Genomic DNA, 14,749 nt, shown 5'->3' with positions numbered 1-14,749 from the left:
GTGCCCGGCTCCTCACTGGCTTGGTTACCAATCTCATCTGCTTTCTCTCTGATTTCTTTCACGTGCACTTTGAAATTCTCCACTGCACGATTCACCCCAGATGCGTCAATCTCTCTTTTCTGTAGTATGCCATACAAAACATCCACTTCTGGCATAACTCTGGCAAAGAACTCCAGCAGCTGGAGAAACGTACGATCCCGCAGGTGAATGGAGAGGCCGAATGCCTCGCTGATGGACAACTTTTCCCATCCTGGTTTAGTGCGAATGTTATCCAGACACTCCAGTATATCTTCGCGAGTTTCCCATACCATATTCACGGTCCTGCTTTTAAAATTCCATCGGGTGCCGGGTGGCCGCGGGATCCGCCTGTCCGATGTCTCTGCCAGAGCAGCCGTTCGTTTCGGTGAGGTGGAGAAGAACGTGGCAAATCCAGACAGATCAGCAAAGAACACCTTCAGCTCACTGATCCTGGATGCACATACTTGCTGCAGAGTTAGGTTCAGCTGGTGTGCGTAGCAATGTACAAATATTGCGTTTTTGTAGCTTTCCTTAATAAGTAGCCTACTTGCACGCCGCCTTCACTGCCACGCATAACCGCTGCCCCGTCATAGGTTTGGGCTATGAGCTTGTAATTCAGTCCCAGTGGGTCGAGGACATGTTTCATAGCAGTAGAAAGGCCAATGGCAGTTTTGTCCTTCACTTCAATGAACTCAAGAAACCGCTCTGTGACGCTGCTGTCCACCATGTATCTCAGGACTATGACCATTTGCGATTTGCATGAGGCATCAGTGGTCTCATCCGCCTGGACAGCTACAAACTGGGTGTCCCGCAATTGCTTGGCCACCTCACACCTGTAGACCTCAAACATGCAATCCAGGAGTTCGTTCTGAATGGTGCTTGATGTCCCCTTGAACGTAGGCTCCGAATCGTAGTGACGTCTCAGCCTGGTGTCGCCCTCGCACATCGTTTCAAAAATGCACCTAAAAATGCCTGGGTTTACAGAGTCGGCCGACTCATCGTGACCACGCAGACCCAGTTCACACTTCCCACACAGCTTTAGGCACGATATCAGTCTCCCCAGTACATATCGGTTTTCCTCCGCCTGCTTGTTGTGCTCTAAAATGCTCCGCTGATAAGCACTGTCCAGCTGTGCCATGATGTTGACCCGTCCCAATAGTCCCAATTTCATGGCGCAATTGATCTTTGAAATTTCGCTTTTTTGATTTTTTCAGTACTTCTGCCATTGCTTCCAACAAGACATAATATCGGCATCTGAGTCTGTTTTATATGCAGATCGCATTCATGAGGTCATTTGCATTGACCATTTATGGTTAAAAAGGGGCGTGTAGAGGGCGGAACGTGAAGCTGATTCAGCTGCGCACAATTGTAGTCAGTATGTGATTTATAAAGCAAAGATTGCGTACAGGTGTGCGTACGCAGTGTTTTATAAATCCGAATATTTTTTGGCGCACGCAAAACTTGGCTTCTGGGCGTACGCACATTTTTAGTAACGATCCCACGCACAGTTTTATAAATGAGACCCCTGGGGTCTCATTTGGACAGCTACAGTTTTATAAATGAGACCCCCCTGGGGTCTCATTTATAAAACTGTGCGTGGGATCGTTACTAAAAATGTGTGTACGTACCTTTTTAACCATAAATGGTCAATGCAAATGACCTCATGAATGCGATCTGCATATAAAACAGACTCAGATGCCGGTATTATGTCTTGTTGGAAACAATGGCAGAAGTACTGAGAAAATCCAAAAAGCGAAATTTCACGGAGGTTGAAGTGGAGACACTTGTGGGTGAGATGGAGGCCCGAAAGGTAGTTTTGTTCGGCGGTCACGGGATTGGAATCGCCAACAACAAAAAGCAGAGTGAGTGGCAACATGTTGCTGCAGCAGTGAACTCTTTCAGTAGCACGGAGCACACAGTCCCAGAATTAAAAAAGAAGTGGTCTGACATAGAGTTACATATTTTTATGTAGCCTACCAATAAATCGTTATGGTCCCTAAATACCCTCTCCCTCCGAATCCTGCATGGTCCGCCAGAAGTGCCATATGGTGTAGCATTACCACGGCCGGCGCTCACCTCTGTATTTATAGGGTTACGGTAATAAGACTGACGAGAACGCCTTGGATAATCAGTTTGTTATTACCCACGTAAAATGTTCTTGAACATAACCCCTTTTTAATGCCTGATTTGTCATGAAAAGCACCAAGAGTAACGGATAACGATTGTGATGAGTGTGGCTTGGTTTTTCACACTTGGGATTTAATTGATCATGTGTTTACAGTGTCACATAAAAATATTATGTTATTGACACATGTTGGACAGATGCTTTATTCCATGCAGTCGCGCCGTCAGTGGACAGTATGGAGTGACGGGATTAAATATAGAGAATTTCTTTTTATTTCTATTCTAAGGAGATATTTCTGGAGTTATAACTGAGAAATAACGCAGTGGACTTAAATTATTCTGATTAGGATTTAACGCATGATACGGGTTGAAATTAAATTGATGAAGGGCGATGATAAAACATAATCGTTCTTCTCACTCTGCAATTCTTCGGTCTGACTTCAGTTCACCACCACACCGTCTGTGTCGCCAATTCTCCTTTTCCTCCAAACCATGCGTACGCATGGGTCAGAGTTTGCTTAGGGCTGCGCACATTTTCCCGTCAAGTTGGTTTTTTATAGATCACAACCTTGGCGTGAAAAGTCACGTACGCAACTTTCAGCCCCGTTTTGTGCGTACGCAACAGTTATAAATGAGACCCCTGGGGTCTCATTTATAAAACTGTGCGTAGGATCGTTACTAAAAATGTGCGTACGCCCAGAAGCCAAGTTTTGCGTGCGCCAAAAAATATTCAGATTTATAAAACACTGCGTACGCACACCTGTAGGCAATCTTTGCTTTATAAATCACATACTGACTACAATTGTGCGCAGCTGAATCAGCTTCACGTTCCGCCCTCTACACGCCCCTTTTTAACCATAAATGGTCAATGCAAATGACCTCATGAATGCGATCTGCATATAAAACAGACTCAGATGCCGGTATTATGTCTTGTTGGAAACAATGGCAGAAGTACTGAGAAAATCAAAAAAGCGAAATTTCACGGAGGTTGAAGTGGAGACACTTGTGGGTGAGATGGAGGCCCGAAAGGTAGTTTTGTTCGGCGGTCACGGGATTGGGATCGCCAACAACAAAAAGCAGAGTGAGTGGCAACATGTTGCTGCAGCAGTGAACTCTGTCAGTAGCACGGAGCGCACTGTCCCAGAATTAAAAAAAGAAGTGGTCTGACATAGTTACATATTTTTATCTAGCCTACCAATAAATCGTTATGGTCCCTAAATACCCTCTCCCTCCGAATCCTGCCATTTGCATGGTCCGCCAGAAGTGCCATATGGTGCAGCATTACCACGGCGCTCACCTCTGTATTTATAGGGTTACGGTAATAAGACTGACGAGAACGCCTTGGATAATCAGTTTGTAATTACCCACGTAAACTGTTCTTGAACATAACCCCTTTTTAATGCCTGATTTGTCATGAAAAGCATCAAGAGTAACGGACAACGATTGTGATGAGTGTGGCTTGGTTTTTCACACTTGGGATTTAATTGACATTCGATCATGTGTTTACAGTGTCACATAAAAATATTATGTTATTGACACATGTTGGACAGATGCTTTATTCCATTGGAGTGACGGGATTAAATATAGAGAATTTCTTTTTATTTCTATTCTAAGGAGATATTTCTGGAGTTATAACTGAGAAATAACGCAGTGGACTTAAATTATTCTGATTAGGATTTAACGCATGATACGGGTTGAAATTAAATTGATGAAGGGCGATGATAAAACATAATCGTTCTTCTCACTCTGCAATTCTTCGGTCTGACTTCAGTTCACCACCACACCGTCTGTGTCGCCAATTCTCCTTTTCCTCCAAACCATGCGTACGCATGGGTCAGAGTTTGCTTACATTTTCCCGTCAAGTTGGTTTTTTATAGATCACAACCTTGGCGTGAAAAGTCACGTACGCCAATTTCAGCCCCGTTTTGTGCGTACGCAACGGTTATAAATGAGACCCCAGGGGCCTCATGTACTAAGGTGGCGTACGCACAAAAACGCGGCGTACGTCCTTTTCCACGCTCACGTTCAGATGTACAAAACGTGAAATGACCGTAAAAATGTGCGGTCCCCACGCCAGCTCCAGAGCTGTCGTACGCACGTTTCTACAGCTATTGTTCCTTTGGCGACACTTAGAGGTGACGCTGGGAAACTGGGAAAAAAGGTGAAAACCATGACTCCTCAGAGTGATTTGCACATCAGAGACACACTAATGAACGATTAACACACCTTGCAATTATATGGGTGGCTATAAAAGCATGCGCAATGGATGAAGAAAATTGTTTTAAAAATGGCTGCGTTAGCGTTGTTAGAGGACATCGCAAATGGTCAAATCCGAAGGGAACGTATATTTAGGGAACGCGAGAACTTACTCGCAAATGATGATGATTGGCTCATGAGCCGATTTCGTTTCCCCAGGCCAGTATTACTGGAGCTGTGCGCAGAGCTGCGGCCGGCCCTAGAGCGCCACACAGCCAGGAGCCAGGGGTTGTCCGTGCCCACACAGGTGCTGACCACGCTGGGGTTCCTGGCAACAGGGGCCTTCCAGCGGGAGCTGGCCGATCGGTCAGGAGTGTGCCAGTCCACCCTGAGCCGAGCCATGCCAGCTGTGTGGGACGGAATCATCATCATATGAGATTAATATGAGTCCAGACCGGCCTCATATGCATTAATATGAGATAATTAATGCATTCAAAGCCGAGCCACGCCGCCTTGCCCTGTGAATTCAGTTGCAGCGCAAATATAGCAGCAAATACGTTACATTCTTAACCCAGCAGCGGTGTTGTTCAGGTACTGATTAAATGGGTTTGTTAACCATGCGTAATAGTATGGCTCCATGAGTATGCGCACACGTTCTATGTGTTCTTCATCTCTGGGCACTGCGTCCCTTTATGTTTTGCAGCGGTTGCATTTGTTCTCTGTTAAAATACATGGTTAATGTATTATTTTGGAGTTAATAAATTTGAAAAAAAAAAACAGGAACACCACTAGCTTCTGGCTACGCCATGGTGTCACCGATCAAAGCGGCCACTCTCAAATCGAAGGGGGAGAGTTCCCCCACTCCCGTCCCCCCTCCTGTTGCGGTCACGCTTCGGCGGTGGGCAGAAACCCTCCGCTTCACCTCCACCTTGAGGTCTGACCACTTTTTTTTAATTTCAGGGTGTGTGCGCTGCTGAGACCCCACTGCATTGACGGCCTCGCAAACACGCTCCCACTCACTTCTCTTTTGTTTTGCATTCATCCCTGTTGACAGGGTTCCAAATAGCATATGCTTGCGCATTTCTACCTCGTGGAGCAAAATCTCGAGCTCGGACTCCGGGAAGTTTCGTTTTTTGCCTCTGTTCATGGTGCCAGGTGATCGGATTAAGAGGTGAATCTCAGGTCCAGAGGCCTATTTAAATGAAATTGCATTTTTAAATGAGGGCGTGGACAGGGAGGAGTTTGGCACCTCGGCATATGCGCTCAATTCCACGTTGATTGAGATGTACAAAAGAAACGTGCTTGGATCCATGCGTTCGCACACTTTGATACATCTGAATTTATTTGTGCGTAAGACAGTTTCTGGGTTTTGGCGTAGGCTACGCCAAGTTTCAGTATGAAATCGACGTAAGTCTTAGTAGGGAGTGTTACATCTATACTGTTAACTTACTTTCAGGATTAAACCTATGAATTTAACAGCGAATTAAATCAATCACTCCGAGACCGTTTCAACCATGTGTGTCCTCTTTACTTGTTTACTTTTCAACTCCTCATAGTCTTCCGGTGCGTCACATCAACACATTCCTGAGTACAACAAATAATACGTTCCCACATTGCTGCATGGTAATTCAGTACATGACATCCCCCTTTTACTTGGATCAGAACTTAATGTCATCAGAAACCTAAATCAATACCTGTTGTAATTAAAACTCGTAGCTCTGCTGTTAATCAACTCATCTCTAGAAAAACTTCACATTGTAACTTATGTAAATGAACCTTTATCTGAAAATGATTTCTTATTCTTATTCTTCGAATTTTCCCATTAACCATTGCATTAACTATTCACCAAGGTATCTATTTAAAACTGCAAACACCTCAGTTAACAAGAACGGTCAACTGTATTTCCATCTAAGCAAATTAATTAACTCATTGCCACTGTATTAAATCGTCACAAAGTCTTTCAGTCTCTCGGGAGGCTTCCTTTGCCTCTGAGGTCTCGAGACAGGTGTAGCATGTCCGTCGGGCACAGCTGGCACAGCTGGACCGTCGTGAGAGTTCATGGCCTGCTGTTGCGCTGGGTAGTCTGGTGCGCTCGCGTCTTCCCGTTCGTGCTGGCTTGTGATGTACTTTTTCACGTAAGTTGTGTTCCGGCTGTATTGAGCTCCCTCCGGGGATTCTACAGTCACTTGGTTGCCGTGTTTGTGGATTACTGTGTGTGGTGTTTTGTTGAAGTTTGTGCTGACTTTGTCCACCTTTTCTTGTTTTAGCAGCACTGTGTCTCCCACAGCCACATCAGAGTGCTCCGCTTTTCTCCGATCGTCTGCGTAAAGTTTGTACTGTCCTTTTTGTTCTCCATCTCGGTCTTGCAGTTCAAAGTCCATGAATGTTGGTGTAATCTCAGGCAGCTTCCCTCTCATCTTTCTGTTGAATAAGAGTTCGGCTGGACTTTTTCCTGTGGTGTTGTGCGCAATTCCCCGATACACTGTGACGTATCGCCTGAGTTCTTTCTGCCATTCCAATCCGGCAGATTGCGCGATTCTGATTCGTTTCATGAGCGAGCTGTTCTGGCGCTCGACTTCGCCGTTTGCTTGGGCCCATTTTGGTGTTGTTTTGAGATGTACAATTCCTTTCTCTGCACAGTATTCACGAAACTCGTCGGACTTGAACTGTGGCCCGTTGTCAGATCTTAGTGTCATTGGAAGTCCGTGTCGGCTGAACATGTTCTCGAGGCTGTCGATGACTTTGTCAGTTGTCGTAGAGGTAAGAACTTCATATTCATAATACCTGCTGTAATAGTCCACTGCGACTAGAATCGAATGTTTTGATGGCAAGGGCCCGAGTAAATCAACAGCTAGAGCCTGCCATGGCCCTTCGGGAAGTGTAGTTGGTCTGAGTGGTTCGGGTGCGTCTGGGCGTGACGTGATCTGACACCCGTGGCATGATTTGCAATATTTCTCCGCCGCCCTATCCATCCCTGGCCACCACACTTTAGTTCTGAGATGCTGTTTTGTGCCCACTATGCCCAAATGTCCTTCATGCGCCAGCGTAAGCGCTCTTGAGCGTAGAGTGCTGGGAAGCACAATGCGCGTCCCCCTCAGAACTATGTATCCTATTACGCACAGTTCAGCTGCAGTAGGTGCATATGGCATACATTTCTCAAAGTGTCCTGTCTTTATGGCCTCTCTAACCTCGTTCAGCTCCGGGTCGGTTTTTGAGGCTTCTTCCACCTCTCTCGCTGTCAGTGCCCTGGGGGTGGCATTCACCGCAACGAACCGCACATATTCCTCCGCTTCGTGTGCGTGTTTTCCCTTGAGGGCTGTTTCCCCCATCAGCCTCGACAGTGAGTCCGCAATGTTTTTCTTGCCAGCCACATGCACCACCTTGAAGTTGTATGGTTGTAGCCGCAAGACCCATCTCTCCACCCGGGCACAGGGTTTTGAGCGCGGGCTGTAGATTGCCTCCAGCGGCTTATGATCAGTCACAAGCTCAAACTGTCGGCCGTACACATAAGGGTGCAACCGTTCACAAGCCCACACAAGAGCTAAGGCCTCCTTCTCCGTTTGAGAGTACCTTTTTTCACAGTCACTCAAGCTCCGACTGACGTAGTATATCGGAACCCTCTCGCCTAGTTGACTCTGCACAAGCACAGCACCGAGGCCAACAGGGCTCGCATCTGCGATGACTTGTGTAGGTGCGTCTTTGTCGAAGAATGCCAGAGTTCCAGCCTTTGCCAGTGCCCCTTTCAGCTCACTGAACGCTTTTCTCTGTTCTTCGCCGAACACGAACTTCGTGTCCTTTTTGATCAGACGTCGTAGAGGTTCTGACACCGTTGCAAAATCTGGAATGAATCTGCTGCTATAGCTCACCAGACCAAGGAAACTTCTCACTTCCGACGCACTTTCAGGCTCTCTGGCTTTAGCTATCGCTCTGACTCTCTCTGCAGTCGGTCCGATGCCCTTGTCTGTCAGCAGTATTCCCATGAAGACCAAACGATCCATGTTGAACTCACACTTGTCTCCATTCAAGGTAAGTCCACACTGTTGTAGTCGCTCCATGACAGCATGCAAACGCTGATGATGTGTCTCTGGATCCGCAGCGTGAACAACGATATCGTCCGAGATGTTTTCGACACCCTCTATTCCAGCGAGTGCCGAGGCGATTTCGTGTTGATATTGCTCGCTGGCCGAAGACACGCCAAAGATCAGCCGCTTGTATCTGTATACTCCGTTGTGTATGGCGAATGTTGTGATCTGACGGGAGGCTGGGGTTAGTTCTAACTGGTGGTAGCCCCATTTCAGGTCCAGTTTGCTGAAGACTTTGGATCCATTCATTCCCTGCAGGATTTCATCCACTGTTGGAATGGGATACCGCTCCCGTATGATGGCTTGGTTGGCCTGACGCATGTCTAAGCACAGTCTTATCTCTGAGTTTGCTTTCGGCACAATGACAACTGGGTTGACCCACGGGGTCGGTCCGCTGACCTCTTCTATAATGTCCATATTTAACAGCTCTTTAATTTTGTTTTCCACAGGTCCCCTCAGGTTAAACGGTATCCGCCGTAAGGGCTGAGCTACCGGCTGGATGTCGGGGTTGATGTAAAGACTGATTTGTTTGGTGTTCAGCTTTCCTACACCCTGGAAGACGTCTGGATACTGTGATCGCATGGACTGTTTCAGGTCTTGCACTGTAGCTATGTCTGTGCCAATTCGCAATACTCCCAATTTCGTGGCGGTGTCCCTGCCTAACAGTGACTCCCCATGTCCCTGAATGACTGTGAATTCAACTTGCTCGCTAGCGTTTCCGACCGTTACCTCACATTTAAAAGCCCCCTTTACGGGTAGTGGCTGGTTGGAGGAGTATGCGTATAGTTTCCTCTCTGACCCCACCACATAAGACTGGCACTGGATTTTCTTTTTCCACGCGTAGTCGCTATCCTCGTCGCCAATGTTACATCTATACTGTTAACTTACTTTCAGGATTAAACCTATGAATTTAACAGCGAATTAAATCAATCACTCCGAGACCGTTTCAACCATGTGTGTCCTCTTTACTTGTTTACTTTTCAACTCCTCATAGTCTTCCGGTGCGTCACATCAACACATTCCTGAGTACAACAAATAATACGTTCCCACATTGCTGCATGGTAATTCAGTACATGACAGGGAGAGCCGGGTCGATTGAAACACTTTTCAGTTAAAAGTCTTTTTCAAAGATGACGTTACGTATACAAATAATTTTAACATGTGATCAACAACTCACAGGTGTGTTCTCTTAGTTACAAGTGAAATTTAATACATATGTTGGACGATCGAGCTGCTTTTTAACTTTGAACGTAAGTTGACATTTGTTTCAAACGCCCCGCCTAGTAGGGACGTTTGAAACACACATGCGGGACGATTGAAACAGCATATTTTAAAAAGAATCTATTGCCCTTACTCTTGTTTTTATGCAACATACTAGACAACATACTAGTTTACTCGTCATTGCTAAAATCTCACATAATTCCGCATCATATAAATAGGTCAAAATATATTTTTGGCCCGTGCGTAATTATCAAGATGCACATTTCGATTAAAACTCACCTTTCTTCTTTTGGACGACTACATTTGCATTAAATTTACTTATTTCCCTGTCCTAAGTCATGTTTAAGGATACCCAGTTGAACATCCTTTTATTTATTTTAAACAAAAACGACCAGGTCAACAGGATATCACGAGACCTGTTACAGCGGAAATTTATCCAAGCGCCGCACAGGGTTAATTTCTTTTCGACACGCACAGCCTGGCGCACAGAAGCATCCGGAGTCTCTGTGGACAGGTAAGTGGCTAAACTTATTTTATCTGATAAATATTGTGTAATAGTCTGCACATTGACATGAACATTATGTTGAAATCATATAACAAGCAGAACTTTGATTAAGATTGCACTCTAGCTGATTGATGGTAATGGCTGGAGAAAAAGGTAAATCGGCATGCCATGTGTCATAACCAAGAGCAAGGGTGTAGAAGGCTAGCCTATAGCTTATACCCAGCAGTTTTTAAGTGTGCATGTCCACTAAATTCAATTATTATTGTCATAATTTAATGTAGCCGTTGTTATTTTGGATGCGTTACAATCATGGACGAAAAGTAGGCCTACCCAGCGAAATATTTAATAGCCCAGCTCCCACTCATAGCCTAACCCAGGCCTAATAGTTAGTTAGTTAATCAGTCTAGAATGTTAACTGAATTGTGCTGTAGGCCTACATTTACAGTATTTCCACTGCAAACTAGTGCAGACACATGGACAGTATAGTAGGCTGAATATTTTTATTCTTTGTCACACAGGTGACACAGGTAGTGTGCACTCCCGTCGGTGCAAGCCTCATGCGACCACTTATAACAAAAGACACACTGGACCCACTCTTCCCCAGGCATCGAGGCGCTGAAGAGTTCGGAGCACACGAGGCAGCTGACGTCCTCGCTGGATAGGCCTAAATAAATTGGAGAAGTGGAGGCAGCAATGGTGGTGAACTCTGCTGCCTCCGGAACAGGACAAACTAGGCCTAAGGTGGGGCTGACTCCATCAGCGGGCCAGGTGATGGTGGGAGGAGCAGCTGAGGTGGCAACTCCAGCAACTCCGGCATCAGGAGCGGGCGAGAACAGCCTCTTCTTGGGAGCCCGAGAGGAGGGAGGCTGCTTGGCGGGACGACGCTGCTTCCCAGTTCCCTGCTTTTCCGCCTCTAAAGCAGCCCTCACCGGGGTGTCCGTAAGTATAGCAGTTGTCCTGAAAACGTTAAATTGGACGTTTTAATGATAATTGAATTACTTTAAATGTGGTAGGTCTACATGACTGTAGACAAAGGAAGTCCAGACAAGATATGAGATGCAAGAGTAACTCCACTTGTCTCTTTCTCCGTCTTCTCTTTGTGATCTTTCTAGGTCCGGCCTTAGGGTAAGGCCGGAACATGTCCGGGCTGAACTCAACCGCCTCTCCCTCAGGCCGGACAGCTTCGTCAGGCCCGGCAGCTCGATCAGGTACATCCATGCCTGCCAAAGGACACATTTAAAAAAATACACACTTTTAAATAAATGTTTATAAACTCACCCTCCTGATCCTGGTTAAATACCCTGATGTGAGAGTTGTGGCCTGGTGGTCTAGCAGCTTCTCTGCCGTCCACTACCCTATGGACTTTTTTTATGAACTTGGACTTATGGGACTATTTACTTATCTATTATGAACTCTGTTTAATCCTCTGTTGCTTCTGATGAAGTGTTCCTACCTGAAGTGGCACCTGGAGAAGCGCTGACCTCGTCACCCGAAGCCTGGGGAGGAGGACGGTCTGTGGAATAGGCTCCGGCGAAGTCCTTTTCCTCAAACGCAGAGGGGTTAAAAGGCCAGATCCCTGGACTTGAGAACCCGGAGGTAATGTTGTTCACTGTCGCAGCCTTTGGTAAGGCTTCAGCAACGATGGAGGGCACATCATAAATGGAGATGTTGATCCCTGGGTGGCTCCTCATCCACCTGTCCGCCGCACTGTCTAACCCTACATGAGGCCCCTGGTCTGTGTGGTCCCAAACGTTTTATTTCTAATTTTTCTTCCGGCGGCAATGTGCTGAATTGCACCCTCAGCAAATAATCTACGTTATTCATTGTTATTCATTCATTAAAAAACTACCGATAGCGAACTCTTCTGTAAATCTCCTGTAACTCCTGATCTCACTCTCACTGTATTTTTTTTTTGCTTAATCTCAGGGTAGAGTTTTCGCGGGTTTCGCATTATCCAAGTCTACATTACGTAGAATACGTAGATTACGCAGTTAACGTCTAGGGGCAAATTTGAAATTGCCCCTAGCCTTAATGTTAACTTTGGCCGGTGTGGTTCGCGCTCATTGGTGTTTCTATGGTAACGGTGGGGCAGCGTGGGTCTTTGCCCCTCCGGAAACAGGAAACGTAAATATAGACAACGTTCATTCAAGCAAGCACACAGGCAGTAGAACACACGAATCAAATTACTCCAAAACAAGGCTATAATGCTTGTGAGTCAAGTTTATTCACACAAATATGTACGCTACTTTGCATATAAAAATATATATATAGTTTGCCACGAAGTAGGAATGGATTGCGCCTTCTGCTCAACAGCGCCATCTCGTGGGTCTGGTGGGGCACTGCCCCACCTGCCCCTAATGTAGAAACGCCACTGTGACCACACACGCACGCACACACTTTAAACACACTGGTAAAGCAATAGGAGCCTGCATTGGCTAAAGTTGTTGCGATGCACGTTATTTTATAACAGGGAGGGGCAAAGTTGTGCATTGCAATTCTGCTGAATTATTTGGAGGACTTATAGCCTACTTGTAGTGAAGTATTTTTAACAGTGTGTGGAATCTACAGCTGATCACTTTCACTGGCTAAGCAAAATGAATCCCGAAAAGTTGAACCTCTGAATTGATCCTGAAAGCCTATGTCCTAGAATAATTAATTTGTATTCCGTTTTAGGCCATCTCACTAAAGGTCACTTAAATGTAGCCTATTTAAGCTCACCAAGTCCAGTATTCAGAATGAAAAGAATTTATTCACAAATACGTTCTATTTTTTTGACAAGCGGAGCCGACAGTCACGTGCAAGTATGCAAATTAGCCATGTGCGCCAAACAGAAGATAGACGCAATGAACTGATTGTTGTGCATTGTTGTGGATATGTAGGCTGTTTAGTTGTGGTTGTTTGTGGTCTTAGTGAAACAGTCTTGCCTTGGAGTTGGAGAAGTTGGAGTGATTGTGTGAATGTGCGAGAGAGAGCGCACCTGCCGTGGTGATGTTGGGCTTGTAATGGGCTTATATGTGATCAATGATGTATCTGTCTGATCGTATTAGCTGTACATGGATGGTTAAATAATGTCACAAGATCGGTCATACTGCAGGCTCTCATTTGCAAATGCACTGATTGTGTGCCCGTCTCCGATATGCTATATAGGCCTACCTGGCATTTATTCAGTTCATGTTCTTCTGAGTGCGCAAGAACGGTGCCAATTATTGTCGTGTTTGCATTGTAATGCACAACTTTGCCCCTCCCTGATATAAAATAACGTGCATCGCAACAACTTTAGCCAATGCAGGCTCCTATTGCTTTACCAGTGTGTTTAAAGTGTGTGCGTGTGTGCGTGTGGTCATGTAGGCTATAGATATAGATTGATTGTCTTGGCTTGCTTGCATCCATGAAATATTGTAACGTCAAAACACTTCCTTCAACAACTTGCTCTACACACACACACACACACACACACACACACACACACACACACACACACACACACACACACACACACACACACACACACACACACACACACACACACACACACACACACACACACACACACACACACGACTCTCTCCGACCACATGTCACAAGATCGGTCATACTGCATGCTCTCATTTGCAAATGCACTGATTGTGTGCCCGTCTCCGATATGCTATATACCTGGCATTTATTCAGTTCATGTTCATGTTATGTAATGTTATTGCCTAGCTGGCTACTGCATATCGAGAACAATCTGGGGATGAGGACATCCCCGAATATTGTAGGGTATTTCGCACACTGCCATCTCAATATATAGCCTAACATATACAAATATATCACTGTACTAGACACAAATGTATTTTCCACTAGCTATTACATTGTAGTGAAACTAGTAAAGACAACACAGCTTTATGTTACAGCGAAACATGGAGGCACTGCAGCTCTGATTGGTTAGACAGCATTCAAACTTAGTGGTCAAGCAAAGAAGAGGGAGGGGCTCGTTCTGCATACCTAATAGCCGGAGTGAATAACTAATAGCCGGAGTGAATGACTAATAGCCGGAGTGAATGACTAATAGCCGCGGCTATTAGTCATTCAAAACCGTACGGAATCCGTACGGAAACTGTACGGAATTCTTGCCAAACCGTACGGATTCCGTGCGGTTTTGCACTTTTAAGTTGTGCATTCTAGGGCCGGATTGTGGCCTTCTTGGCTTTCCATAGCCGTCAGCCTGTACCTATCCCGGCAGTCATGCTTCAAGAAAACCTAATTTTTCATTATTATTTTTTTCCACAGAGAAGTCCAATGATTTAGTTGTAAGTGTTTATTTTAGTTGTTAGTTATCTTCTAACCTTCTGTCCCTGTCATCTCATTTGGTGGTGGTTTCCTGCATGCTGCATGTTTTTTTTGTTTTTTTTACATAACATAACAATGTTATGTAACATTTTTTTTTATTCATTTTCATCCAAACAAGGCCATTGAAAGCCCTGATAGGTCTGGTCACCACTCTGGAATTGTTGTCTGATGGTTGAAACCACACAAGAGGGTAGAGGCTTCCTTATACTCCTGCCTAAAACGCCATAAGCCCAGCGTATAGCCTGCCTGTATGCAGTGTACCGGTATTGCCTAG

Source organism: Gadus morhua, chromosome 12 (assembly GCF_902167405.1).
Source record: "Gadus morhua chromosome 12, gadMor3.0, whole genome shotgun sequence".
NCBI classification, from domain to species: Eukaryota; Metazoa; Chordata; class Actinopteri; order Gadiformes; family Gadidae; genus Gadus; species Gadus morhua.
Note: the sequence above shows the minus strand (reverse complement) of the source record.